Genomic DNA, 4,613 nt, shown 5'->3' with positions numbered 1-4,613 from the left:
CTGATTTAAAATCTTTCACTAACCACAGGATGAAATCCAAATTTACTTGCCACAGCCTATGTTCCTTATCAATGCTTTTGTTACACCTAAGCTTTCCAACAGGCTTCCTACTGCAGTTTTGTCCTTTGAATCCCAGTGATCACAAGTTACATCCAGTGACTGATTCCATTACAGTTCCACTGCCTGCTCCAATGGATGCTTACAATATTCCTCAGCATTTGGCAGCACAGTGAACACATGCCTATGTTTTAATTCTCAGCTTAAATGTCTGTAACTGTAAATAAGTCTTACTGCCAAACCTCCTGCCCCAAACTATTAAAATTTACCTACATATCTACATATCCACAATTACCTACATATCTCCACCCAACTCTGAACAAAGAAAAAAAAAGTGAAAGTGAAGTCGCTCAGTTATGTCCGACTCTTTGAGACCCCATGGACTGTAGCCTACCATGCTCCTCCACCCATGGGATTTTACAGGCAAGAGTACTTGAGTGGGTTTCTATTTCATTCTCCAGAGGATCTTCCCGAGCCAGGGATTGAACCTGGGTCTCCCGCATTGCAGGCAGATGCTTTACCATCTGAGCCACCAGGGAAGCCCAACTCTGAACAAATCCTATCATAAAAATTACAATATGCTGTTTATAAAAACATGTGAGTACACACATACATACACAATCTGTATTCCTTTATTGAATTCTAAGTTCCTTGGAAGCAGTGACATGCATTATTGGTATTAATGCAATTACCTGCACTGTTTATTTTTGGTTGGGGCTCATTTAGTGAGAGCTGCAAAAAAGTAAGAGAAGAGAGTGATGATGGTGATAATATGCCAGAAGCATTGTTTAACAAACAAAAAGCTTCAACAACCAAATGGGTCTTAATTTGTATGTGGATTTTTTAAGACAGTGGAAGAAGCAAACAGGATTACTCAGAAGACATTAGGCCCAAAAGGAGTGGTGGGTGTGAAAGGCAGAGGCATGTGAAAATGAGAATCAGTGAGTAAAGTAGTTAATCATGTTAATTCATAATTTTCACTGAGAGAAATGGAGTAGGCAAGGATTTGAAGAGGGTATATGTTTATTTTGTAGTTAATATATACCAAATACATTACATTTTTTATTTACATTTAATAAAATTCCTATCAGATGAGCAGATTTTCCCAGTCTATGTCTATTGTGTGACAATAAGTAATAATACAGGAATTACTTAAGCAAAGCTTGTCTTGGCTCTCATTTGTATTATAATGGGTCTTGCTGCTTTCCAGGTGGCTCAGTGGTAAAGGATCCACCTACCAATGCAGGAGACACAGCTTTGATCCCTAGGTCAGGAAGATCTCCTGGAGTAGGAAATGCCAACCCACTCCAATATTCTTCCCGAGAAAATCTTATGGACAGAGGGGCCTGGCAGGCTACAGTCCATGTGTCGCAGAGTCAGACATGATGAGAAACAGAGCATGAACAAGACTAACTAGTCATATAATATCTTAAAGCAGAAATTTTGGAAACATTTTAAGTATCACTTTTCACATTTCTAAATTAAAAAGGTTCAGAATATTGTGGGGAAATCACATACATTAAGATGAGTGACTTTCCAAGAATCAGTTATTTTATAAGGAGGAAAAACTCAAGTGTGTCTCATAAAAGATGTGAAGTGTGAGAAGGACTGGATCTGCTATTTTTGAAGACAGAAGAAGAGTGCCATGAACCAACGGATGCAGGCAGCCACTGAAAGCTAGGAGAGGCCCTCAGCTGGCCCCCAGCAAGGACACGGATTTCATTTTTATGACTGCAAGGCACTGGACTTTGCCAACAGCCCAAGTGAGCAAGGGAACAGATTCTCCACTGGGGCCTTTAAAAAGGAATACAGCCTGCTAACACCTTGATTTTAGCCCAGTGAGAACTGTACTGGATTTAAGACCTATAGAACTGTAAGATAACACATTTATGTTGTTTAAAGCTGCTAAAATTGTGGCAGTTTGTTATAGTAGCTGTAGAAATCTAATATGGGACTCAAAATACAATGGTCTTTTAAAGCAAAAAAAAATAAAAATCAAGCATGTCTCATTCCAGATTCTATATGACCTCCCCTGCATTGTCCTGCCTCCCCATGACTAAGTGGGCTAAATTTACTCATCTGTCACGGACAAAGTGGTTCAGTGATGGATGAACTTCTGTTAAGGTAACCAAGTATGTGTGTCTGGTTTACTTAATGCCCAGATGGTAGGAGGTTTGCACTGCTGTGGAGCTATGGGTAAATCTCCTCCTAGTGAATGAGTGATGGGAATGAAGGCGGGCTTCAAAACCAAGGGTGGAGTGCAGGGTCATCCTGGAGGTCTCTGCAGAGCTCTCTCTAGGTTCCTGGATGGCTGCATACTGTAAACTCTGACTCCTTACGTTTGGTGAGTGGAGAACTAGGATTAAGCACTCTCCTGTGCTTAATCCTCACAGGAGAGACTGTGAGACTCTCTCCTCTGTGTTCCATGAGAATATTTTGTCACCAAAGGAATGGAGGAATATTGCACTGGGGTAGTGCAAATTTCAAGATACATTTTGAAGTGGTGAGGAAAACATCATGCTTGAGATGAAGACTTGAGTGGTCTAGATCCTTCCGAGGGTGGCTATATCCTGAAGCCTTTTAGATGATTTCTCTTGGGTTGGCTTCTTCATCTCTAAATCAGTGAGAGTAATTCCTACTTTACCTATTTCTCTGGACAGCTGTGAAGATTAAATGAGAAGTTATGCATAAGTGTCTTGACAACTACAAAAGTCTCTCTAATATTAGGTGTCATTATGTAGAATAGCTGAATAAAAGGAAGAATAAATTTCCACTAAAGACAAAGCGAGTGGCACAGCATGAAAAACCTGCAGCTGTAAAAGATTATTATCAGAAAAGGAGACACCAAATGTGTTCTCTATATTAGATGTAGATTGCATTTTAAACACCACTTAATCCTCCCCTATTTTAAATAACTCTATCATTTAAAAAAAATATTCTTTGAAGAGAATGTGAAAGATACAAAAAGTTTACATAAAATGCCCTATATCTAAATGCTGAGGATACCCACAATTTACATGAGTATTTTCCTATATGTACATACTAAATATTCAGCTCTTCTCTGGTGTTTTAAAAGTTTATTTACCTGCTTTCAAAATCCTGTGCAATCACTCATTTGATAAAAGTCTTACAATGCAGACTTTCCTTTTTTTTCTTGTAAATTTTTTCTTTGTTTGGGACCAGTCCTCTCTGACCTTAGCCAGCAGAAATGTCAGATGATTCTACCTGACTTAGCCCGCGGGTTTCCATGCCACCTGTCCTCTCCTTGAGGCTCCTAGTTACTGATTGATGAAGAAATGCATTCCTACAAGTACCCATCTCCTGCTTGGATTCTCTGTTGATATAAATAGGACATTGAAGCCAGTGGAAACATGCCTTCACCACATACACACACACACACACACACACACACACACACACACACACACACACACACACCCCTTGTTCATCCTGGAAATGAAGCACTGCAGGTCTCCACCTGGCCTCCCTCCTTCCCACCTCACTCTGAGACCTCCAACCTCCATTCCCTGTTAAGATTCATGGCTCACTTTCTAGGGATCTAGACTAAGACCAGCCCTTCACTGTTCTCGCCCAGGTGCCCACGTGCTCTCAAATACCCCAGGTGCTTCAATTTCTTTCTGTGTCTTCTTCTATCCCTGGACTTGGATTTTCCTTAAATGTGGGAAGCTGAACCATGACAGGGAAGAGTAGACTTGAGACCCTGGACATCCCAAAGTCAGGATGGGTATGGCTGATTCTGATTTTATGAATGTTTGTGGAAGAGGCCTGAGTCCTGTCTGTTTCCAGGACTAGACGTTTACTGTATGAGACACCAGCACCTTAGCTGATGATGCTTCACTGACCCTTTGATTGGAGGAAATGCTTTCCAAATTCAAGCAAAGGATACTAATAACCCTTGTGTTTTTGTTGTTGCTACATTGCAGCTGTTTTCTATTTCTATCCCTTCCCAGGTGGATAAATGTTTTGAGAAGCCACCGCTAACCATATATGCATTTTATTCTGGAGTCTAAGTCACATTGTGTGTGGGAAAAAAAAAAGAAAACACTCTGTCTGAGAGAGGAGGTTGACTGTGACACCTAAAGCTTAATATGATATGATTTGTAAATATATAGCAGCAAAATGAACAATTTCTTTTAATCACATTTGCCATGTCACAAATAATTTGGCACAATGATATATTAGTTTTCTAGAGCTGCCATAACAAAGCTCCACAGACTAGGAAGTTTAAACAAGAAAAATTAATTTTCTTACAATTCTAGAGGATAGAAGTCCAAGATCAAGGTATCAGCAGGGTTGGATTTCTATGAGGCCTTTCTTCTTAGCTTGTTGATGGCCATCTTCTCCTGGTGTCAGCACAGGGTCTGCCCTCTGTGAGTGTGCTCTATACTGTTCTTATAAGGACATCAGTCATTTGGATTAGAGTCCATCCATATGACCTCAATTTAATTTAGCTACCTTTTTAAAGGCCTTATCTCCAAATACAGTTACATTCTGGGGCATTGGGGATGAAAACTTCTCCAGCATATAAATTTGGA

At 40.1% G+C, this 4,613-nt stretch overlaps 1 non-coding gene across 1 annotated transcript; it reads right to left on the bottom strand.

Moving 5' to 3' along the window:
• Positions 1-524: 524 nt before the first annotated feature.
• On the bottom strand, positions 525-596 carry TRNAC-GCA (transfer RNA cysteine (anticodon GCA)). Its single transcript has one exon. It is a non-coding gene; the product is annotated as a tRNA-Cys (tRNA).
• Positions 597-4,613: the final 4,017 nt, after the last annotated feature.

The sequence above is a fragment of the Giraffa tippelskirchi genome, chromosome 10, assembly GCF_054371585.1.
Source record: "Giraffa tippelskirchi isolate mGirTip1 chromosome 10, T2T-mGirTip1v1.2.pri, whole genome shotgun sequence".
NCBI lineage: Eukaryota > Metazoa > Chordata > Mammalia > Artiodactyla > Giraffidae > Giraffa > Giraffa tippelskirchi.
The sequence above is the reverse complement of the archived record's forward strand: the minus strand, read 5'-3'. Positions and strand labels throughout refer to the sequence as shown.